The sequence below is a fragment of the Falco peregrinus genome, chromosome 6 (assembly GCF_023634155.1).
Source record: "Falco peregrinus isolate bFalPer1 chromosome 6, bFalPer1.pri, whole genome shotgun sequence".
Lineage (NCBI taxonomy): Eukaryota > Metazoa > Chordata > Aves > Falconiformes > Falconidae > Falco > Falco peregrinus.
In genome coordinates this window covers 59,629,074-59,654,544 of record NC_073726.1, presented here as the reverse complement: position 1 = coordinate 59,654,544, position 25,471 = coordinate 59,629,074, and the positions used below count along the sequence as shown (strand labels likewise).

The following is a 25,471-nucleotide window of genomic DNA, read 5'->3' as shown; positions in this document are numbered from 1 at the left end:
AACCACTCTGCTCCTGGCTGTTCCACCTGCCCCCGTGTTGTCAGTACAGCCCTCCCTCCGAGCAAAGACCCAAGACCCTCTAGCCTTCAAAGACCCAAGACCCTCTAGACTTTGTAGCCCAAATTACCCCATGTTCCATCCAGAGAACTGATGACTAGGAGCCCTGGGGCAATTCAGGAGTCCAGACAGCTGCGGGCAAATGGGTATGAGTGGGAAAAGAGGTAGATTTAGATGGTAGATTTAGATGGTGCCCTATGAACAAAATACTCTTGTCTGCAAAAAAAGAGAACTCCTATATGCACCGCCTATTTTTAAGGCAAAGTACCCACCCTGAGTTTCAATACTGATGATCGGATGCATGCACTCGAGTTAATTTGAACATCAGAAAGACTATCATACTGTCTCTGCTTCAGAAAGACTTTATACAACTGCATCCTACACAATAAAAATGTTAAGATAAATAGTCTCTCTTGATATTTAATGGTACAGCTAGTCTGCCGCCTTCACCTCCCTCACAATGCCAAGCATTAGGTCACGATGACAGATATTTTAAGTTTCCCACTCTCTAGCTCTCCACAGCCCACAATCCCCTGCAGTCTACAAGGCCCTCATTTAAGAGTATCCTGCAATGAGTTTCACCTGAGGGAATACAGTTCAGCAAGCAGGAATGTCAGCCTGAACCAAGGCTACACCACCACTTCATTTCAGAGTCATAATTAGGGACTGCGACGTTGAAGATAGCCTGTACTTTTGGGTTCAGTATCCATGCCACACTACAGCTGCAGAGGAGGACGAGTTCTCTTTATTTTATTATTTGTGAAATGTGACAACATTCAATATTAAACAATCTCTTCAAATAAGGCAATTCTGTAACGTGCACCCCTGAGTGGGGGGAAGAAACATTATGGTTGCTGTGGGATCCATAATTCGGGATTTCAGGACTTGCATATTTAAAACCTCAAATTTAACGTTGCATTAGTGTAGCTTCATGCATTGAATTAAGGAATGACTCAGTACAAATCTCCATGCATCTGCTAAAGTCCTGACGATCCAAGGGCAAGAGGCACAGAACAGAAAAAAAGACAGCACAGGGAACAAGGAGGAAATGGGGGAGAACCTGTGAGCAAGGAAGCAAGAAATCGTCACAGCAAACCCCACACCAAACCAGATCTGCCACTCAGGGCTCCTTGTTCTCACTGCTAAAGGTTATGTAGCCCACCAGGACAGAAAGAGTTTAAAGCAGAAACAAAATGAGCATGGAGGAAAAGGTTCCTGAAAGGACTGAGGAGGGGAAGATTTCCTGAAGAACAGGGTAACCTGTACCAAGAAGGTAAAGATCATATCCAGATAGTACAAATTCACTAATTTTTTTTAATTATCATGGCATGATGCCCAGATGATGCCCTTAAAACCCCTTCAGCAATTCAAGCATTTCGCACTTATTTTCCCCACTCCTCTAAAGTTTAAATGCGACGCAAGCACAGAAACAGTGCTGCCCAAAGTTTAAGGTGCAAGGAAAAACAGCAACCCATGGAGGGGTACCAGTCTTTGTCCATCGGCAAGTGTTGCAAAACTCAACCCTCTCTTAAGAATCCAGGAGAGTGCTTCACCTCTTGGGCTGAAGCTGATCTTCATGCAGGCTAATACCTCCAGTTTATACTGGAGTGCTCACACACTCCTTGCCAGCGGGAGGAGGCAAAACAGCAGGGCAACTCTCAACTCTCCTCAGCTCCCACACTCACCGGCATCCTCCACGTTTCAGCCAGGTAAGAAACATCTCCATTGTTTACTGCTTATCTAAAATCAGCAGCAGCACGGCTGAGGTACTTCTCCTCTTACCCCACCCACAAACCAAGCACAAATCGTAGCTGAGCCGTGGGGCCTGCCCAACCTTTCTCACTAAAAACCAGCACCCCGGGTCGGGGTCTGACATGGCAGGCTGCGGCGGGGGAAGAGCGGAGAAGGTAGATGTACGTGCCTGCCAGCAGGGCCTGTTGGACGAAACCAAGCAAGTGTGCATACCCCAGTGCAGAATCAGGTTACCCTGCAACAAAGATAGTGTGTGTATGTGCAAAGGAGGGAAGTCAAATCCTTCTGCCTGGGTTCCAAGGCTCGCTTTGTTGCTAAAATAAACCAGTATTTGTTCCTGAGTGATGGGGAGCCGGACTCTACAAGCAGCAGCAGTGAGAGCCCCCACTTTCAGAGTTATGAACAGACTTAAAAAAAAAAAACAAAACAAACAAACCCACAACACTCCAACAAACAAAAACTTGGAAACTCATTACTCTTCACCTTGTATTATCCAGGTAAGGAACCCCAGAGCAACTGCTGATCTCAAGGGTGCCCACGAGCAGGCAAAACTACATATAGAATATGACTGAGCAGCCTAAGAGCTGACTGCTCCAGAGGAAATTCCAGTCCTTGTTCAAAGCCTGGAAATATACAAGCTTTTATATATGCTTTTACTTTGCTTGCTGGATCTATGTAACACTTTACACATGTTTTTCCTGACATTATTTTCCATACTCCACCAGAAACCCAAGTAACCATGCCACTTCTGGAAAAACAACCTCACATCCAACTTTTGTCAAAACAGTTTCTCCCCCCCACACCCCCAAAGCCCCAAATTGCAAAACTATCTATTCCCTCCCTGTTCCTCTCTTAACCTTCAGTAGCTACAAATCCCTTTCAGCAATACACCTCCACTACCTGGGATGTCTCTCAGCAACACCAAAATCCCATAAAGCAAACGCACATGGGAACAGTTTATGCATTAAAAAAAAAATAATAAAAAAAAAATATATATATATATACAGGTCTCTCAGATGGCAGACAGCAAGCTGCATTATACCAAAAACTTTGTCTCTGAGGCACCTGCCCAAAACCATTCTCACCAAAGGAACTTACGACCACAGGAAAAGCCTGCTCGATACCCAGTTAATAGTACTCGCTCCAAATATTAATTTTTACAAGGGAAAACTACAGCCCACTGTGCGTAGAGGCTGCAGAAAGCTAAGCCCAGCAATGAAGGCCACTCACATTAGTGCTGAGTCCTTCAGCTTTCCATTCCTTATATGTGCAAAGTGTGCAAGCCCTCACACACGCTTCTCTACTCACCCAGAGGTACATCATGTTAGCCTGGGTCCTTCAAACCCAGCAGTGAGATGATCCGGCAACACAAAAGGCACTTCAGTAACACTGTCGAGATGGAGGTTGTTTGAGAGTTTTTGGGGGGGGAGTTGGTTTGGGGGTTTTTTTAAAGAAAAAAAAAAAAACAGACGCCTCAGTTTGAGGCTTAGAAATCGTCTCGCCTCCTCCACCCCCCTCCTCCAGCTCTGGCTGCTCTGCGCTCCTCTCGCACTTAATCTCTCCCTGGGAGTTCCCAGCCCCGTGTGTCTGTACTGGCGTGCACAGCACACACTCTGCATTCGCCTCCAGGGAATTTCTCTCTGTCATTCTGCTTCTAAAAACACAATCTCGGCCTCACAAGATTCTTGCAAGAGGCAGGGATGGGTGGGGTCAGTAATAAATGCAGCCTGGCTCCCAGCGCCGGAGCATGCTTACTTTAAAAAGGGATCTTTAGACATGAATGAGGGCAGAGCGTTGTCCTCCAACGTCACTGGGGGTGAGGGCCTATCCCCCCCACCCACTAACTGCTTCTCCAGGAATCATCTGCAGATGCAAGAGCTGTGCACAGTGCCATAATCAGGTTCTGCACATCTTCATCCATCCCATTAGTCAACACCCAAATTTTGGTCACAATTCAGTAGCTGTTATTTAATCATTAACCACTGACTGAGCACGACTATGGGGATCCTGAAGCCAAGGAGAAAATCTGTGGTGTGCCAGCCACCCTGGAGCTCCCACAGCAGAAACAACCACTTTTGGCATGAGCTGAGGTAGAGAAGCAACTCCCAAAATGAAGGGGTTAATCTGCTTTCACAGGTGGCTCTACAGGACTATTTTACAGACTTGCATATTGCTAAAAGGGAACGTAGCAGCTGGCTCCAGTTCATCCAAGTGTATCGGGTTCCCACTCGCCTGGTGGCAGCTTCCCCCCCAAGTCTTACAGGGGCAAGTGTCCCCGCAGCCTTGCACTCCCAGCCTGCTCCAATTTCAGGTTCACAAAGCTCCACTGGTGGGGCGGGAGCCCCAGCAAAGGCACATTAAGCAAAAGACACTCTCCCCAGCTACCTCGACAAGATGCAGCAAGCCCTTCCTTCATCCCATCCCCCATGCCCAATGCCACAGGACAAGTGTCACCTCTCATCACATTAATCAGTTAAACCGCTCTTCCAAACTAGGAAAACGGGTTTCTCACCCCCTTCCCTTCCTACCTCAGAATGAAGACTCAACTTCCCCCACTAGGCTCCAAATGCTAGGTTAAAATTGGCCTCCTCTTGAACAAGGAGAAAAAAGAAGAAAAAAATTTGCATGTTTTCATTGAAGCACTGGTCTCCTTGGAAATGCGTTTTGAAGAAATATTTTTATCTTAGCTAAAGATATATAACTGGTATTCTTTTACATATCACCCCTACTCCTTTTACTTCCAGATTACTTAAACACAGTCCAGCGGGCTCAGTGCAAAGCAAGCAGCCATGCGGGCTGCCACACTCCACCCACAAGTCGAGCCCCATCTGTGTGGGGTGACAATGGATGGGCCTCCCGTTGCAGCGAGCACAGACACCCCAGGCACGCTTCGCGCTCCCCAGGCTCCCCTTGCCTGCAGCAAACGCACCCCGGGCCAGGCTTGTCCCAGGTACAGGCACAAACACATGGGATGCCGACGGGCTCTAAGGAAATACATGACTCATTGCAGTCCCGCAGAAGAACCTGGAGAAAAGGCTTCTTATCATGACCAGGATATAGCAGCCACAGGGATACACTTGTTAGAGACAGGCAGGATGCTGTTAGCTTTCCAGCCAGGAAAACCCAAGCGCTGCTGCTCAGGGGAAGGAGCAGGAGCCCCAGTTCAGGAAGCTTGGACGTCACAGCGTTTGTTCAACTACAGCATCTCTCAGGCCTCCCATCTGCTCTCACCTTTCAGCACAATGGGTCAGGCCAAGAGGGTGAAAAGCACTGTTCCTAAAAATCACTTACTGCACCAAAGCCTATGCACCAGAGCCTCCAAAGAGCTAAGTGTGTGATCCATAAACCTGTTCTCCAACGCTCCAAGAGAAGTGAAACGGCAGCAATGCTGACATCTGCATCATGGGTAGACACTTAAGTTAACATTTCAGCAGCGGGGTCACACCAGCAGTAGCTACTAGTTCAGCAGCCCACAGACTCAAGCAGACACTTCACCAAATAACCTTGATGGCATTTTCAAGGTTTTCTTTTCTTCTGATACAGAAAAAGACTTGAAGATGAGTGCTTAAAACCAAGCTGAAGAGTGACCAACAAGCTCCATAATACATATTTAAAAAAAAAAAAAAAAAAGCGGGGGGGGTGGGAGGAGAATTCTCCCCCTTCTTCCCCAGGCTCTCTCATTCTTTAGGCCACTCTTCCATGGGAGAGAAAAGAAAACACTTTCAGAAGGCGGCTGTTCCTTAATTTCAACAACTGAGACTCATTACAGACCATCCCACCAACACCACAGTTGAACAGGTTGCATTCAACCTCCGAAGTGATACAAGACCTGTGAACCCTTCCCAAACCATCCAAATACTGACCCGAAATCATTTGCCACTGTTGCTACTGGGCCACCATTTCTACAATGGAAGGTGTATTAGAAGATTACTACAAGCAGCAGATTTCTGGTGACAAAATACCCTCAACCTGGAGCACTTTCTGATGAACTGTAAGAGCAGGCTTCTCAATGCTCAATATTCTCAAAGCAGCGAGAGGGGTACCCGACTGGCCAGGAAATGCTGTGGGATGACCCTAGAGGCACCACCACTCTGATTTAACAGAGCTGCTGCGGCCCAGAGGTTCAAACCAACAGTAAAAATATGAAGTGCATGCCCAGGACTATCCACAGTTACAGACAGTACTGGTGGCAATGGGGTAACCATGTCAGCCTCAGATTATAAGCAAGAAAAAGATTTACTTGTCCAATATAATTATGTGGAAGGAAAAAATTAACTAGATGAGCTACTAGGCCTTCTTTAAGCTTTTATTCAGATTATATAGATTTTCAACTACATTAACTGGTATGTAAAAGATAGCAATAAAAGACATTATTTTTCTGGAAAATCTACCCTAAGAAAACACAAAATATTCTGTAAGTAGCAAGAGGACAACAGTATGTTAATGATTCTATTTCCAGAAAAACAAACACAGACATGACTAAGACAAGCTTCTGAAAAAGGTAGCTATGATCCTCTGCAAATGCTTTGTCTTAATCCTGAGAATGGTGCTTCACAGGATGTATGTCAGGGAACTTGGAAGGCTGCTATGTGTGGAAATACCCATGATCTCTTAGGGACCTTTCCTGTCTCAAAAAGGATTAAAAGCAGAAAAAGAAAAGATTTTGAAACTTACATATACTGAACTAAGAGAAAAATGTTCAGAGAGCTGTAGCCTAGTGAAACACTGGTACCTCTTCTCTGATGGGAGGCTGTTGTGTAAATCAAAGTGAAAGGGGAAGAAAGGAGTCTGCAAAGATACTAATACTTGGTAGAGAGGTAAGGAAGGTCTTAGCAAGTAACAAAAGTGGTAAGAGAGAATAGGGAGCAACTACCCACCTATTTAATATTATATCAAGGTATCTGGCAAAATAAGAGGCACTGGTAGAACAGAAAAAAAAAATTCTACCTCCTTCTGTACCAGTTATCAAAAAGCCTTAATTACATGTAAGAATAATTGTGGCTGCTCAGCGCATGAATTCAACCCCAAAATACTGCTGGTATGTAAGTTTCAAATAAGGTAAATGCTTAAAAAAGTGATTTACAAAAAGTTCTAGCCTATTTAGCAAAGATCTGAGCAGGCAAACAGGGAATAGGTACAGCACAGTTTCAGACTGACACTCTCTGTTTCTAGCTGATTGTGTCTCAGAGCATATGATTTCAAATGCTCATGGATTAACATTCTAGCAGATAAAGCTCAAGACAGGGTACGAGCTGGTGTGTCTACTACACGCTACTGAAATCGCATTAGATAGCATGCAGGATGAGTGGCTAGCAAAGCACCTCTTCATAACAGAGGGAAAAACCCATCTGATCACCAGGAATTTCAAACACTTGCAGGAGGTGATGGGGAGCTAATGCCAAAGAACACCCTCGAAATTTCTAAATTACAGAAAACAATTTCTTAGTTCAAGAAGTGTTACATTGAAAATGAGCAATTCCGTATTAGATTCCATCTTGACAGAAAAGAGCAATCGTAAAAACAGAAATTAACAGTAGCTTAGGTAAAAATGATTGTGACAATTGCATTTGGATATATGGAAGGAGAATAGAGTATGTACATAGATACACTGGTTTGGTCTCAGCACTTGAGTGGGACCAGAGGTACACTGACATAATTTTCTTGGACAGACAGATTGCTTATTGGGCTTCCTTCTCACATCCCTGCACCTGAACACTCGTGTATTCTAGCATGTGGAAAAAACAAAAACAAAGAAAGAAAGAAAAAAAAAGAAATTAAATCAGGAAAGGAAAAAATAAAATTTGCAGGAGAATCCTAATGACAGGAGGCAAAATCCACAACCAGAACTAGAAGATAACGAGTTTCTCAAAGCTTCTCAAGAATAGCAAACCCAGCAATTGCGCTGACCTGCTACTACAGGGAAAAGGCAGAAACATCACCAGTACTGAAGAGCCAACGCATTCGATACGAATTTCTGTTCTATATTTGGATATAAGTCAGCTGTTGCAGTCTGTGATAACGAAATGCTTTCCATTCCAGCAGTAACTAAGGAAGATGTTCCAACATCTACCCAACAAACAGCACTGTGGTCCTGTTACCTAGCTTGAGCTTACGAACAGAAGGGATAGAACCAGATAACAAGTAGGTTTTAACCAAACTACAGCTGTGAACATACTCAGATGTGGACACTCAGGAAGGCCTGCAGTCTGCATCGAACTGCATGACCTGTACTTGCAGCTCTAATAAGCCCTAGTTACAGTACTAACATTAAACCTGCTGTAAGGCCAGAAGTACAACTGTGATGCAATGACATCCACAAACGCAGGTAAAAAAGTTGCACTTGGATATATGGAAGGAGAACAGAGACCAAACCAGTGTATCTATGTACATACTCAGCACTTGAGTGGGACCAGAGGTACATTGACATATTTTTCCTGGACAGATTGCTTATTGGGCTCCCCTGTCACATCCCCACACTTGAACACTTGTGTATTCTAGCAAGTGAAAAAAAGAAGAAAAAAAGAAAAATTGGAGCCTGTATTATTAAAGCCCTGCTGCTGTTAGCTAGGCTCAGCCAAAAGACTGTACCTCTGTAAACACCAGAAGACTGCAGCAGGAAAGCAGTACTACTGGTGAAGCCACCAACACCAAATTTTGCAGCATCTGAATTTTCTTAGAAGCATCCAGGTTGGAACTCTTCCACTAATGAAGGCTAAAATAACATCCTGCTGCTGAGCAAAGCAACAAATGAAGTGGGGTCTGGTAACAGGAGGTTTGCAGAACAAAGATGCAGGTGGAAGGCCTCAGGTAGGGGAGCACAAATTAAGTTGTGCGCCTGAACACATCTGGGACGGCATTCAGATACATGAATGAAAAATACTGATCATAAAAATCTCTGCTCCTGATGTTTAATAAGGCTTCCTGGCAACCCCTCCTGCAGAAAAAAAAATGTAAAATAGTTTTTATAAACAGCCTGAACTCTAAGATTAAACTTTTTTACGGTTAGTAAGTGCTATTAAATCTATGTGTTTCTCTTCACTGTGCAGTTTAACTTAGTTAAAAAGTGTACTCCGAGGCTAGAGCAGGTTGAAGACGGAAATTTCATTTCAAACCAAAGGATAACAGTTGCTTTCAGACTGAGCTTTCACATTTTATGCAGAAGCTGGACTCAGACTGCAGATGGAGACTTGATCACTGTCCCACCATGACAAACACTTCAAGAACCATCTAGAAAAGGTCTGACTGGAGATGGAAAGGAAGACGTGCCTTGTGGTGCTCAGAGGGAAGTTTCTCCAACTCAATGGCTGCTTTCCACAGCTTATCTGTCCCCAGCAGAATGTCCCAGCAAAAGACCAGGGGAGTCAGACTCCTGCTAGTTGTGGGATTCTGGCATGCCTCGTCTTGTTTTTTTTTCATTTGGTTTGGTTGGTTCATTTTTGTTTTGCTTGTTGTTTGTTGTTTTTTTTTTAAAGAAGCTTAGAGATGGTGCTGAGAGCTGTCTGTGAAGAGGCACAGAAGACAGCCCTGGGCACACATGCAGTTCCTATGGAGATAAGAGGATGATCTTTGAGGTTGGTTTACTCCTTTGGGTGCCACTGGAGACTACCCTAGTGGCAGAGCACTGCTCATCTGCAAAAGACTCCCTCCCCTCAGGATCCTGGCATTATCTCCGATTATCAGAATTTCTGAACCACAAGATAGATCTCCTCTCAACATCCAAAAGGACTCCAGGAAGCCTCTTTCTGCATTATCCTGTTTGTGAAAGGAAGCAAGAATACAAAGTGCATACAATAAATCACCCAGAAATATACCACAATCCCTTTTAGATGTTTTGCCAAGCAAATAAGCCAAACATTGGCATATTACGAGAAAAAAAGCCATTTTGTTACACAGCAACCCATTTCATTACTGGAAAACTGGACTCCCTATTCTCTCTCCTGCAGGTATGGTTCAGCTATGCAGCAAGAGGCTTCTGAAAAGAGATTACTTTTTTAAAAGCAAACTATCAAGGGCTAGTTTATTTTCCACAAAAAGCAGAAAGCCTCAAACAATAGAACACCTTGACATGCAAACAAAACCGACAATTTTCAGGGACTGTCCTGCTACTGACTTCACACAGTAATTAAATTTAAGTCCTTAAATAAGCTTCAGAAGGTCTCAATTGAAGTAGGGGGGATGGACAGATGGAGGCCGGGGGGACAGGACACAACCAAGAAAAGCTTTTTAGGCTTTGTTTGGGATTTTCCTCTCCTCACAAGTACACTCAAGAGCGCTATTCTGGAAGGCACTGTCAATCCTTCAAGAGAACCACAGTAAAGCTCAGTAACTAGGAAAGATACTTCGCTGAAAATGTGTTTCCAGACAAAAATAAATTTTTAAATTAAAACCAAGAACACCCACATCAACAAAACTAAACTGTGAAGCCAGAGAAGTCAAAGTTAAATATTCAAGAACATGCAGACATTTAGATTTAAGGAATTCTTACAGCTGCTGTATACTGGTTTGGATGTTCATCTGCAGAAACGAAATGGTGGTGCAACTGCTCACACGATATAGCAACCATGAGTTTGGGCAGCCAAGTGGGAATTTCCGTGAATTACACCTGTCAGCCCTACTGTGGCAGAACAGGAGTGAAGTTTGCAGTTCTCCAATACCTGCTGAGAAGAAGCTAGCAAGCTTAAGGTATGCAGAACAAAAAGCACCTCTGCAACTGTGTTGCAGAGGCTTGATTTTCAAGCTGTAACTTAACCATTCTACCACACCTGGATCTAGTCTGAAGTCCGTACTGAACTGGCATATAGCAAATATTTAGATATATGTAAGAGAGGATCAGAATAAGCTGTATCACTGGTATTTAAATCTTAAAAAAATAAAGTTTAGTTAACTAAAAGCTGCCTTAACATCTTCAGTACTAAATGTCCAGAGAACAAAATCTGATCTGCCTTCAGTTTTTCCATGAAGTGGCAGAAAATATTACACAACATCAAACTCCAGCAAAAGTCTATTTTAGTGTCAAATCAGGAGTACAATATCCAGCTGAACTGATAAGGGCCTAAAGATTCTCTACGCCCTAGACTTATTTGTCAGTGCTAAAGAAGGTAGCTATTTGGTTGAGGAAGCCATAAATAAAAAAAACTGCAACTCAGCTCCTAGATCAACAGCTCATCTCTTTATAGTCCCCAAGGGAAGCTATACCAAAGGATGAACTGAGGGCATCCAAGTGTTACCCTATTCAAGGCGTGAGACTTCGGGTGGTAAGAGAGAAATGGCTTCAAATACCTCATCAATGGAGCTACATAATCGTTACACCATTTTTTGACTCCATGCTTACCATGACAAGTGGCTGTACCACATAAGCGACTCATCAGCACAGTAACGACCTAGCAGATTAAGAAAGGATAAGAAGATGAGAGTATTGCGACAGTGGAGAAAGGGGGAAGGCAAGGCGTAGCTCTCTTCCCTGGACCACACAGGGTTTATTAATATGCTGAAACTTTGGCTTAGGCCTGCTGCTGATAAAGGGGAATACAGACATAAAACAAAACCAAACCATCCTGCAGAAAGGGACTCCTCCTGGCTTGTTTGTGCAAAGGAAGGTTTAACAATGTTAGTGAGTTATTCAGGAAGTAATGGATACCCTCTTGCCCTAGGCAAATTCCTTTTCAGTAACAGTAGTAATTTCCTAGGCAATACAACTATATCAAAGTATAATGGCTACTATATTTATCTACGGAGACCCTGTACTGCTGGGATCTAATTTACTATGGCACAAAAAGCAGTTTACAAATCCTAGGATAGTAAAGTTGCTAGAGACAGGAATAAAATTCTATTCTGTACTGCCTGAAGACTGGGTTTTAACATCCCTTTTTAAGAGCATAAAATGCATTCTCCCCAACTTAGAAAGACTCAAAGACTAATAAACCCCAGAAGTGGACTGCAAATACACCTGAGAGTGAAGAAATCAGCTTAAATACTATATTGTGCTTATTTTTTTATTCTTATTGTCACAGCTGCTTTTATTTCTTCTTTTATTCAAATAACATTCTTTCACTGGACCCTCTAAGAAGAAAAATAATCTGTGTCATTACCTAGAAGCCTTATGTACCTAATGAAGACAAAATAGCTGAATGTCTGAAACATGGCTTCAGCATGAGAAATGGCACAAGTATATAACCAGCAAAGAAAGGAGCAACTTCAGCTAATGAAGAGGTAACACTGATAAACGCTGAATGACATCTCCTGAGAAACAACAAAACTAAATTGCTAAAAGACATTGGTGGAACACAGCATCAACCTGTGATAAGTAAAAAGACCCAACACACGTGCTAGGAGACTGCAGATACTTCCATTACATAACAGTAGTAAGAAAATCCAGGCAAAATTAGCAGAACTAAAAGCGAAATATTTTAGCAGGGGTATTGGCAGTTGTCAAACCACATAAAGGACTAGCAGATTGTTCAAATGTAAAAGGCATTAATAAAGCATAAGACAAGAGGCATAAACAGATATAGAGGGAGGTTTCTAGAGGACAGAAATGCTACTGGAAAGATTTAGTTATAGAATACAATATCCCCAACTTGAATTCACAATGATAAGCAAAGGTCAGCTGTCAGAAAAGCAGTTCTGCTTCTGATCTCATTCTGAGCAAAGCAGTCCTTAACCATACCTGCGCCAGCACCATCTCGCTGGATTATTCTCATGGCTGCAGCAAACAGCTCCCTCCACCTGGCTGGTTCCTCAGGGAATTACAAGCACGAGACAATTTAGAAAAGCACTGCTTATTCCCTGCTTTATAAGCAAAAGGCAGTCCATTCTTCAAAGACTTTTTAGTGTGTATATTTAATATGGGACTTCCAAGAAGGTACATCTTCCAATAAGATATACCTACCTGTATCTTTTAACGGGGAATTTTGCCATTCACATATAGCGAGTACTGGAAACACCCAGAGGTTGTAACACAGGATGCTCCAAAAAATTCAGATGTATTTCTTGGCACTTGCGTCACCTAACATACTTCAATCAGCAGGATTTTGGCTCTCATAGGAGCAGACCAGCTATAGATCTGGTCTTCAGCATCACTGCAGTCTGTGAGGTACAAACATATTGCGACCATCAAGCACTTTCAGCTGAACTTGTATTAAAGACTCTTCCATCTTCCCTTCTTTCCCCGTAACCTGCCATGACAAAAATAATAATAAAAAAACCCCACAAAAACAAAACCCCACCCCAAAACCAACAAAAAAAAAAAACAAAACCCACACACACCCCAAAAAATCCCACAACAAACAAACAACAAAAAACACACACACACAAAACACCCCAAAATCAGTACTCTAAATTACATTCTGATGCCTTTTCTGGTCAAATCCCAGCAAAATTAGACTCTGCCATTAGAGAGTGATTGCAACTTCCTTAATTTTCTGATCTCTAAGACAGACAAATTGAATGAGTAGCAGCTTCCTCACATTCAATTTAGATGAGATTAATGTCATGAAGTAACTACAGCCAGTCAACACATGCAGTTATTGCACCCTAAGTCCTATGCAATACATTCTCATCTTAATCAAAACTTAAGCTTTGAGGTATAGCCACACCATCGACAACTACTGTACCTGCTAGAGAAGCTACTCACTTTGATAACAAAGCAGCCAGCAACAATATATTAAATTCCTTCCTCTTCCCAAATTCCCAGAAAGCAACAGTGACCAGAACAATCTTTTTTCATCCTTGTGTGACCTGAAGAATGCTTGCTTTCTTTTCAGATAAAGGCCTTGCTACGGTTATCTAATGCTAATGTCACTACAAACTGAATTAGAGACGCCCAGAAACCTCGAAATATGTACATGGATAGTCAGCTGTATCCTAATTCTAAGTCTGAAGGAAATCAAATGCTCCAAATTGTGCCTAATGTAGTTAAGTTTGCCCTTTAGGTAGGATAGACCAGTAAGAACATATTACAAAGTGATTAGATTAATTCTTGAGTGAAATTCAGAGGGCTGGCTCTATCTGTCTATTGTGCCAGTATATTTCAAATTATTTCAGAGACTATCACTCTTCCCATGCTATGTTCCACAGCAGCAGCTGCTCAAGAAATACAGCCATTCTCTGTCTGGGGTGAAGTTGGCAGCAACTGGGGAAAACGCTGCTGTCAGAGTTCAGCTCCCAGTTCTGAAATGCCATTCTACTGGAAATACCAAAGAGCCTAAATCCAGCTACATATACCACAGGACGTAAAATATCTTTATCTCAGCTTTCAGCAGAAAGCTCTGGAGTCTCATGACATTTAGTCCTCTGGCCTCTGTCAGTCCTTCTCTAGACCCTGAAAAGTATTGGAGCTAGCTGCCATAAATGGTTGGAAAACAAGATGTTCTCCAAGCACTTGGAACTGAGGAGCACTGTTTTAGCTTAGGGAGACCATGGCAAGGAGCCAGGGTGACAGGTGCCCCAGAAATAGAGATGATTACCACACTGTTGCCAACATTAGCCCACTGCTGTCCTCTTGACCTGTAAGAAAGGGTAGCCCATTGCTCTTCAGGTGTATCAGGAGCAATGGACCAGAAAAGGTGAGGGTGTGTTTGCTGGCAGTACCTGAAGTATCTCCTCAATGAAATCCAACTCTGAAGGAATTTCAACAAGTCTCATCAGACACAGTCCTACTGGTAAACCTTTGTTAGGCCTGGCAGCAAGTACAGCTCAGTGCTGCCACGACATCAGAGCGCAGCTCATAGAAATCCACAGGCACCAAAAGAGTTAAAAACGCAGATTCCTGCTAAAACTGCCAAGAGCTACAAACCTTCTGTGTGGGCTGGGCAGCAGCAACTAAATCCACTCCCCAACAATTGGCTGGCCTGCAGAAAGAGAGGCGGGAAGAGACAGGTCGTGGGGGACAGCTCCCCAGCTAAATAGGAGCACAGCATCTGCTCAGGTTTTCAGTTAAAATCGGAGAGACTGTTCTCTTCATTTTATCGCCAGCCTCTCAAGACAGCAGCCTCTGACCTGTATCAGGAAAAGCACCCTTGTCCTCTAATCACAGACTTCCTGGGAAATGCAACCTAGCCTGCAATTACTGGTGGAGGGGGGGGCCCCACCGCACACTTCATAACATCAAATTACCACTGCAAGATTTTTAAATACATCCCCCACCAAAACAGCAGAAGAATTCAAGCATGTTCTCACAAGCCATCTCGCTCCCACTAGCAATATTTAACAGTATTTATTAAAAGGATTTTCTCACCTCTCCCCCCCCTAAAAAAACCCTGCCTCCCACCCCAAAGTCTTGTTTTGCAGATGTTGCCTGCAGCAGCACAGCTTCTTGCTGTGAAAGCTTTAACACAGGTGTGCAGAGCGTGACCTGGGCAGAATTACATGTGCCATTTCCACTGGGAAATCTAAGAGACTTATTAAGCCAGGACAGTGCCGATTAATCTACTAATGGAATGAATCAGAAGTGTGTTCCTGGCCCTTTCCCTTTCACATCCCAAAGCCTCGGGGGAGCTGAAACCATCTGGTAAATGCCTGCTCCAAGCAGCATTATGCTACTCTGGAAATACCTCTCCCTTAATACTGAGAAGAATGAAACCATCTTCTATCTACCAGCTATTCTCAGGAGCATCTGTGTAGCTTGCCGAGGCAGTCTGCCTGCATACAGCATCCTTCCCCAGCCAATGCAGAGCTGATCACTCACCGTGCAGGAGAAGTCAGCAGAACAGAAAGCGATCCCATTCATTTACTCAGGGTCCTGCTGGAAGCAGCCAGCACGAGTGGGGTGGTGAAGCAGTTACTGTATTCGATGTAATGCACACGGGCTGCCCTCCCACAGCAGATCCCAACCACAGGCAGGCAGAAGCATGCTCCTTGCCCAGACTGAGGCTGTGTTCCTGCTGAATTCTCTGTCCTTTCTTCATGCAAGGGGCATTGCAGGTAGGGTAGCAAGGAGGTGTTTGCTTATGTAAATTTAAACAAAAAACAAAAACACAAAACCAAACAAACAAAACACTCTCCTCTAAGCAGCTTGAAATGGAGATCTGGCCAGTGAGCTTAAAGGGAAATCAAGATACCAAACAGCTCCAAGGTTCATACATGATACACGTTATTACTGTGAGACAGAGGGAAGGACTGACTCAGAGATGCTGAACACCCTGCACCCTCTGAGTAATAAGGAAGTTCACGAAGAAAGAAGAGCCATGAGGCAGCTGTCATAAAGAAAGGATCTCTGGCACTTTTAAGATCAAACAGGAGCAGAGGAGCCTCCTATCTTACAATTTAGACACACAAAAAACCCAAGAGAAAGGCCCAAGACAACAGCAGTCATACAGCTGTGGAATTATGCAGATGGTAACAACTGGCTTGTGACTATCACAGAATAACACAAGTACAGGGCAAGGGAAACAAAAGCTACCCCATGCTCAGAGGCAGCACAGAGCATGTTTAGACAAACATCCATCCATCACGAATTGTCTAACTTGTTATCACAGACTCCTAGAAACAGGAACTCTGGTCTCCTAAACGGCCGTTCCAGTGCTTCACTACTCTGAATCCAAAAATGTTGTTTTACCCCATAATATCCAATTTAAGCCTGCCTTGATGCAAATTAAGCTACTTTCAATGAACATAGTAAATAATTGATTCCCATCCTCCATACTTCTCTACTCTTTCTTTTTATAAAAAAAGGAACAAGCTCCATATTTTCCTTCTATATCAGGCTCTCTGAGCCTCCTTGTTCTTCCCTGGACTTTTTCCAGATTCTGCCTGTATCTTTCCTGAAATGCCTAAAACTATTTACAGTGCTCCACTTGCAGTGCTGGGCTCTGAAGAATAACTACCTTCTGCAGTTACTCGACACAACTGGAAATGCATTCCAGGTTTTCAACATCATAAAAAACACCACCACATACTCAGTTTGTTAACTCCTGTTACCCCAGGTCTTTGCTTCAATATTACTACCTAGCCAGCCATTCTCAATTTTATATCGCATATATACTTTCTTTTGTTAATACAGCTTAGCTTTGTTTAATTTCACATTGTTGGATTTCAGGCCACTTCTGCAATTTACTGTGATCTTTCTGACATCTAAAGCTGCTTTCCAAAGGCTGCCAGCCCCTCCACATACATATATTCAGTCACTATTTCATTACCCTGATGTTTGATGAACAGTACAGAAGAGCAGAGCAGCCAGGGCAGACCTATGTTAAGACCCCAGATCACACATGCAGAGAAAAGCATGACGTAATTACTCCAGATACAGTTTTCCAATGAGATGCTCAGCCCCATCTTAATTTCACCTTTCATTTGCCTAGTTTATGTAAAGGTCATGCAGGACTAGGTCCAAAGCCAGTAGCTTTCTCCATCTGCCAGGCCTGCTGCCATACCAGAGGAGAAAATTAAATTGATCAGACATGACCAGCCCTTACAAATTAGCAATGTCTGTCTGTTGTTGCCTTAATTTCCTGTAGTAAAGGATCTGACCATAAGCATCTGATCTTTTTCAGCATCTTTCTAGGTTCTGTAACTATGCTGACCAGTTGTATCTCCTGGGATCTCTAGCCTCCTTTAAAAAAAAAATACGATAGAAAAATAATACATTTATTCACACACAGTCCCTTTGTTTACTTGAAAGCTGCGAGATGTCGTGATACTCAGAATAGACCCTGGAGACAACCGATAACGCAAGCACAGCCCCTCCGGGCTTGAAGAAGGCCATCCCTGAGCCCTGACGTGCATCCATCTTGCGCTGCCCTCGGAGCAGCAGCAGTGCTGCACAGCACACACGTGCCTTCTGATAAACCAGGGTCGGCCAAAGCCTGCTCAAGCCAGGCAAGCGCTGGCGATGGCCTCCAGGCTCCCTCTAAGAGGCACCCTGTTACCAGCGCTCCTCCTCAAACACCCCTCCTGCACTTCCCCTCTGCCCACCGCGGAGGCATTTTGGAACAGAGCGAAGAGCGGCGTTATGGAAACGCTTCCCTCCGTGCCTCTTCCAAGGCTCAAACACCCGAGCACCCCGCGGGGGGGCGGCAGGGCCTGCCTCAGCCCTCCCTGGGCGATCCGCGGGCGGGTCCGGGCAGTGCCAGTCCCCTCCCCACCCCTCCCAACAGGACAGCGCTGCCCTCGCCCAGGAGGGCCGTGCCGGGAACAGGCACCCCCACGCCCCGCGGGTCGCGAGAGGCCGATCCCTCTCCCCCCGTCTCCGTACGGCTTGGGCCCTTCCCGCCCCACGCCGCGGCAGCGGCTTACGGCCGGGACAACCCGAGAGGCGCCTGCGGGGAGGGAGGGCAGCGCGGGCCGCCCCGGGCCGGGCCCCAGCGCCGGCGGGGCGGGGCGGCGAGCGCTGGCCGGGCGCCGGCTGCCCTCTCCTGGCAGCCCGCCGCCAGAGCGGCCCGGCCCCCGGCCCCCGGCCCCCGGCCCCCGGCCCCCGGCCCCCGGCCCCCGGCCCCCGGCCCCCGGCCCCCGGCCCCCGGCCCCCGGCCCCCGGGCCCCGGGCCCCGGGCCCCGGGCCCCGGGCCCCGGCCCCCGGCCCCCGGCCCCCGGCCCCACAGCGCGGCAGGACCGCGCCGCAGCAGCGCCCTCCGAGAGCCCGGCGCGTCCGTCGCCAACGCGCACGGCATTTATGGGCACCTAGAAGTGACTTTTGCGAAGGTATTACACCCCTTCAGAAAAGAAAGATACGAAGCACACACAAACTACTTAAAAAAAACCCAAGAAATTTTTTCTTTCCGTTAAGAAGAAAATCGTCGCCCGTTCACCGACAGTGCAGCTGTGCAAGCTGAGGACCTCAAGCCCCACTCGCCCAAGAGCTTTAAAACCACTTCAGTTTCAAGTTAGCTGTGCACAGAACAACTTTTTCTCCATAAAACTTACCTAAAGCAGGGGACTCGTTGCCACAGGATGTTGTGGATGCCAAAGATTTAGACAGGCTCAAAAACCATTTAAACAAATTCAATAAAGAAAAATCTATCACAGGTGACTTAAAAAAATATAAAAATCTATGGGCAGGAAATCCCAGAGCCACAGGATTGCTTCAAAAGTAGGGAGGAGGGGAAGCATCACCAAATCTTGGCACTGCTCCCTCTGCTTCAAGTACTTGTTATTAGACACTGTCAAAGCCAGAACACTGGAAGGCAGAGACCTTCTGTCTGACCCAGAACAGCCACTTCCATGTCCTCAATAGGATATAACACCCATCAACAAGCTGTTTTTTCGGCAGAGTTTGGTTTTGGTCCTCCAACAGATCATTTTACAGACTACTTCCAACACACGTCACACTGTCCAGCATTTGTATAATCATTCAGAAGGGAAAATCTAAACATGATGCTGTCCCTCTTGCCAAAATAAATAAGGGGCTTGGGAGTCTCCAAGACTCCTGCACACATCAGGTAACACTTCAATGGTCAAAAAGCACATCACAGGAGAAAAAGTGGTCTCCTGGTCCTCTCCCAAGGATGACTCACATCTCCTCTCTTTAACCCCAAGCAGAGATGAGAAATTGCTTGAACCAGAGGATTCAAACATGAAAGGAATTTGTATTACATCACCCAGCCCATTTCCTGCCAGCGCCTTACAACCCCAGAGCTTTGGCCGTACTATTCATCAGCAAGGTAATCGTTACTTCCCTTGAGAAGCTGTTTATAGGATTGAAGGAGCTTATTGTCAGGAAATCTTCCCACGTATCTGAACTAGATTCACTCCTTAACTGCTTCTTCTCATACAACTTTTCTACACATGGCTATTTTTTCTCTCGTTACTCAGTAAGAGCAAGGCGTGCATTGGTATGGAGCCTGTTGGAAGTGTTTGTGAAAGGTACCCAAGGTTCTGTAAGGAAAGGATCCCCAGCCTTATATTCAGAGAGCCTAGAAAGGCAGCAGACATGAGGGAAAAGGGAAATAAATATATGGCCAGAGTAATCTGTTCGCAAGACTTGTGTCAACTGCAAGACACTGTGCTTCCTGTATTGTTTAAAGGGGTTGATGGTAGGATATCAGCTAAACAGAAAGGAAAGGAGAGATCTGGAGCAATGTGGCCAATATAAGCACAACGACTTGGTTCAGAGTGAAATTTCAGAAAACAGGTTTATATCAAGCTCAGTTATTTAGTGGTGTATGTGTTACAATTTTTTCTAATCCTAATTCCTGAATCTTTCCCACAGTTTCTTAGGGATGTAGTCTGGGCTTGACAAAACAAGGAACCACTTCCTTGCACTTCAAGTGATCAACCTAGCATCATACCAAGACAGTCCTGGATTCAGGGGGTAAGTATTACTAGATTAGTCTCAGTGGATCTTATCTTTCCTCTTCCAACTCATCCTTGATTGAACTTTAGTCTGTAATGCCAACTCCTTCAATTTTTAACTAAACACTGCTACTTTCCTTCTCAGATATGATTTACATTGCTTTTAACTTAAGTTTCTCGAGACACTCTATCAACAATTTTTTACCTTCTGAATGTGCTGAGAGTTATAAGCAGTGTTGGATGCAACCCAGTTAAGATTTCTCAGACTTCTCCCCTCATACAGTGTTAAATGCCTTTCTTAACACATCTTAACTGTCCCACATCCTTCACAGCCTAGACTGTAAACAGCAAACCCCTAGCAGTTATTCCCCTACACACCCTTGAGCCCCTCTGCATGCAGCTACCTCACAGATGCTTCCCATCTCCTAAATATGTTGGACATTTTCTCTCAGACTGCATCCTCTAAAGTGAAGCTTGTTATTTTCTATGGGAGATTGCAGTTAGGTCAGTAAGAGAATATCCCTTCAGTCCTGTCTAGCACAGAAGTAGAAGCATTTCACTGCTTACCTGAAGAAAGGCTATGGAAGCCAGGAAGCAGCAGATTTAGCAGTCTTAACCCTAATTCACCTCATTTTAACAAGAAGATTATCAGAACAGTTTCCCCTCATGAGCTTGGTCCCATCCCAAATTTGGGGTTGTTTGCTTTCAAGCAAAGAGGCACTCCTCAGAAGCACCAGGAACACCAAGCTTGGTCTCCTCTGTTTTGTATGGAGGACCTCAGACACTTCCTGATCTTTGTCCTGACTATTCACTCAAGTAGTAAGGTGTTAAAACCTTAAGGCGTTTCTAGAACCTCCCTCTGTCCCTCAGTTTAAGCATTTGCATTAAATACATTCTATTCAAACCAAAACCGAAAGCAGCAAACCAACCAAAATCCCACAAACAACCCTCTCTTCTAGCTCCCGAATGAATAACTTCACACTTTCACTGCCACAATCTCACCGGTTACCAAGCCAGTTAGCATACACACTAGAGGGTTCCTTTTCATGCTCAGTTACAAGCAGGAACACAAATTAAAATCCAAAATGCTTTTCAGGAACACTACTTACAGATTTAAACTCTTGAGACAGGGAGTCTTTGTTCCAAGACTAACAAAGTAGGGCACTGGAGAGACTGCAACTGGTGCTATCATGGTACAAATGAAAACAACCACCTGGCCAAACCATTTTCCTCCAGGTCACTTTTTATTTGTTGTATGACAACAGCATCTCAGTCTGTTCACACTAAACCAATAAATTTTTGTGGATATCCTAATGCATGCTGGACCACGCGGCTGCTAACCAAGTTACGGCAATATCCTCAAATTCACGCTTTGTCCACATGACGGGGAAGAGGAAGAGAGGTGAATGAGCCTCAGACTACACAGATGAGAGGAGAGAGGTTTCCCTCTCTGAACTCTCTGCCAGGACCCCTGCTGCTCGCTGCAGAGGCAGGCCACCAACCAGAGCAGCAGTGCTCTGCAGCCAGCTCCAACAGGAAGCCCAGTGACCTGCCGTCCTGCCTCCCCATGGGAGCTCATGCACACCCTTCACATCTCAGGATGAAGGACTTCCTTGCCGAACACCCCACATCAGGAGGGACTGGGCAAAGAAAACAAACAGAGGGAGAAAAAGGAACAGGGGAGGCTTCCTGTTCTCACAGACTGCCACCACCACTGTTCAGTTCACCCAGACCAGCTTGCTGCCCCAGGGAGGGGAATGCACACAGCTGCCTGCTGCTTGTGATGCCCCAACAGATATTCCAAAGCAGTAAGTGAGTAAAGACCCAGGGGAGCAGAATGACAATTGGAGAGGATTTAACAGCATTTCACCTTAAGCTTGAACTCATACTGAGGGGATAGTGATAAAGCTATTCCTAGCAGTTGCCATGGGCACCCACGATACCTTGGGCTGCAGTCTCATCTACATACACGAGAACAGCAAGTCAGGCCTGGGTGAGCGCTCAGAGGGAAAACCAGCCACCGAAATTAAGCTGTTGAAAGAAGTGTCACTTGTGATAGGTAACGATGTTTCCACCACATTAGTACCAAGCCAATGGCTCAGTTTGATTTAAGAATTGTACACACAGAAGTACAAGCTTTTAAAAAAGGCTTCAAACCAATATCCTAACCCGTTGTGATAGCTGAGGATCACTTTCCATAACAAAAGAGGTGTAATAGCTCTAACATCCTGACCCAGTTCTGGTGTGTGTAATTATCTCCTGCTTCCACAAACCTCCCTCCTCCTCTCTTCCCTTCAGTGGCAGTTAAACAAGGTGTTCTTGCTCATTTTGCTTCCTGTTGGGGAACAAAATTATTCTGTGCAGCTGCCAAATTCTGCCACAGAAGTGCCAGCATTCAGCACTCAAATTTCAGATATCATGTCTAATACATTTAGACATGAAAAGCACTAGAGCAATATGACATAGGCCTTGGCTATATATAAAATGAGCTGGTATCATTAGCATGAAATAGCTTTCTGGAAGCTGAGTATTTATTCCTGACAAGTTTGTCTAAATGTAAAAGTTACATCAGTATAGCTGCACCAGTCATTTTCCATGTTGAGACCAACTCATAGTACCTCAGAGCTGTTTGTCACAGCTTGGGAAACGAAGCAAGGAAGACTTGGTTCACTGCATTTTAGGCAGGCACTCATGTTATGAAAAAAGAAACACCATTTTGTTGGCCGGCCCAGTAGAGAGAGAAAAACCTGAACAGCCCCCAGAGAATAAACTCTCCTCACCAGAAGACTTGGTTCTCATCTCAGTTAACAGTGTTACACTAAAACTTTCCCTTATTTTCCTTTTACTGAAGACTTCACCCCTGCCATCAGCCTCGCTCTGGGGAAAAGGAGGAGCATCCTGCCATTCCTGTACGTGCATTAGACATCCACAGAGCAAACCCTGAATTCTTAACAGTCCCAGAGAGCTCACCAGCTCCTTACATGGCTGTAACGTAGACCTAGTAGAGCAACGCTTCAGCAGCGGAAAGCCTTCTCTTTTTAGGCAAACTTACACTGTAATGATTTAGCACACATGCTCCACCAGGCCTTGTCACCACAAAAAGTCCAAGAAGCCAGCACTCTGGCAAGGCAGGTGAGGGACAAGGGGGCTACATGACACCCCCCAAAGCTCTGGGTCATCATAAAGCAAGCATACAATACCAGAATAAGAGGAACATGGCCTTGAGAAATGCATCTCATTTGCCTCAGTGCTGCTGCCCATGTGTGATGTTGACAGAATACTTGAATATTTGGAAAAGGATACAAAATAAACTTTGTACTGTAGACCTAAGCATTCCCAAATGGCCAAAGTAAGGACTCAAACCAATCACGTATTTCCATTGGCAGGAAGAAAAACTACAATAATCTGGAACATCTGGGTATGATTTAACCACTAGAGGGTGTAAAAACAGCACAGTGAAAAGTTTGCCGCCAGCAATTAACAGCATTTAGAGCTTGAAGGAGCAAAGACCTACAAACAAGTGAAGGAGTAGGATGTTACATAAAGTGAAAGAAAGGGTAAGTTATTTCCACAGAATTTCTAGCAGGCCTACTGTCATCACATGATAAGAAGCCCTAAAAATAAAACTCCGCTTTGCTACTTCTGCTAAAGGAAAATACCGTGCTTTTAAAAAGCACAGCACAAGTATTTACAGCAAAGAACTGCAATGGGAAAGAGCAAGATAGAGACTTCCACTCACTAGCTTAAATCCAGCTCCTAATCTAAGGAAATCTGACACAATTGCTCCTGCATCTCATGATCACTTTGTTATAAGGTCAGGATCCCTGCACATATTCCTGCACCACTTCCTTCCTCCTTCCCCAGTGCAGAATGGCAGGTGATGGATCAGCCACTGCTGTCTCTCCCACACCAGCCCCAGTCTGTAGCAACAGAAAACTTCTTTCTCTGTTGTTATCATGTCAGAGGTTCCCAATCAGATTAGCTAAAAGCCTTGAAACCTCATTAGTGAAAACCAGACCTGAATTTAAGCCACTTCAGGGCCTAAAGCAAGACAGAAGGACAAATACCACACATGAAGATGTTACCAAGAGCAGGGGAAGAAAAAAAAAGAAGGAAAAAAACCAGCCAAAAAAAAATATTTTTACAAGTATTTGCTAAAATGAAAACACCCCAGTTAAACTGAAGCTGTTTATCCACTAGGAAATTTCCATAAAGCTACCTGCCATCTGAAATATATATGCACACTTGATAACACACATTACTTCCTATGCTCACCCATACAGAGCCCTCCAGGGCTGCCCAGGCTGTAATTCTCATTTCACACCCTGGCTGCTGTAGAGCTTCCTGTGCCCCTCTCCGCTGATCTGGTGACCTGCCAGCAACAGCAGTTCTGGACTTCCAAATCAGAAGAGTTAAGGGATGAGAAAGAGAAAACCTGTGAATCAAGACATACTGGTAGTCACTGAAATGATCCTGAAGACACCCTAAATGAGAAGGTACAGTGAAGCACAAAATAGGGTGCAGAGGGTACCACCGGAATGGAAAAGCTGAAAGCAGATATGAACGACCTTAAGGATCTGGGACCAGCTCTGCCTCTCAACCTAGCATACCTTACTTAGCCTGGATAGAGTAGGAACACAACTCTCACAGCATACCAGCATGTAATATTTATTTGTGCTAGTTAACAGTTTAATATATCCCAGTAGACATTCTGCATAATTTCCTCCTATACAGAAATTCATACACACATTACAAGCACCAAAGATTCAAGCTCTTCAACTGCTGAGGCTGCACTACACTGCACTTCCTTCATAAAAACATCTCCTGTTAAAAGCTGTTGCTACATACACCCAGGCCTCATCAAGATATGATGAAAATTTTCTTTATATAGCAGTACCTCAGAGTATTAAAGAATTTGAGTTTGGTTTTGTTATTTGCTCATTACTGAGATGTGCTGCGTTATTGATTTTCCATGCATATTAATTTCCTCTTACACTGGTTCATACTCTGCTTTGCAGTAGCACTGCAGAACACTGAAAAACACTATTCTAAGAAGGGAGATTTAGCATGTGACAGTTGTATCTTACAACCCATTAAATTTCATTTGTTCCAAAGCATCTCCTCCTTCCGTTGTGCAAATTCATCAAACTGGGATTTCTCTGTCTTCTGCTAGAAGGCAAGAGAATGCTTACAGATGCAATGCACTGAACAGTATAATTTTTACTGCTGTAGAAGGAGAACATCCTGAATAAGAGCAAGGGGCAGGGAGGGGTCCCTGCAGGACAGGAAGACAAGACAAGTTCATAAATACTAGAAACAACGCAATGGGACGTGCCAGTCCCTACTCTACTAGCAAAGCAGACTCTCACAACAACTCAGTGTTGTTTTGCTCCCCAGATGCTAGAATTATAGCAATAAGTATAAAACAGAGCCGTGTGTG

The 25,471-nt window shown here is 44.5% G+C and overlaps 1 protein-coding gene across 3 annotated transcripts in view; it reads right to left on the bottom strand.

The window, feature by feature from the left end:
• Positions 1–25,471, bottom strand: part of RBFOX2 (RNA binding fox-1 homolog 2) — a 174,311-nt gene that overhangs the window by 111,240 nt on the left and 37,600 nt on the right. The window lies entirely within an intron of this gene.